Genomic DNA, 325 nt, shown 5'->3' with positions numbered 1-325 from the left:
CACATACCGTATATTGCCAAAAGTATTTGGCCACCTGCCTTTTTTGTTTTTTGTCCTGTCCAGCTTCTCAGGCAAATCATATAGTTGATGTAGATCAGTGTTTTTCAACCACTAGTGTGCCGCGAGATACCGTCTGATGTGCCGTGGGAGATTATCTAATTTCACATATTTGGGTTACTTTTTTTTTTTTTGCAAACCAGTAATTATAGTCTGCAAATTATGTGTTGTTGTTGAGTGGTCGGTGCTGTCTAGAGCTCGGCAGAGTAACCGTGTAATACTCTTCCATATCAGTAGGTGGCAGCCGGTAGCTAATTGCTTTGTAAAT

This window comes from Entelurus aequoreus, linkage group LG17 (assembly GCF_033978785.1).
Source record: "Entelurus aequoreus isolate RoL-2023_Sb linkage group LG17, RoL_Eaeq_v1.1, whole genome shotgun sequence".
Classification (NCBI taxonomy): Eukaryota; Metazoa; Chordata; class Actinopteri; order Syngnathiformes; family Syngnathidae; genus Entelurus; species Entelurus aequoreus.
The sequence above is the reverse complement of the archived record's forward strand: the minus strand, read 5'-3'. Positions refer to the sequence as shown.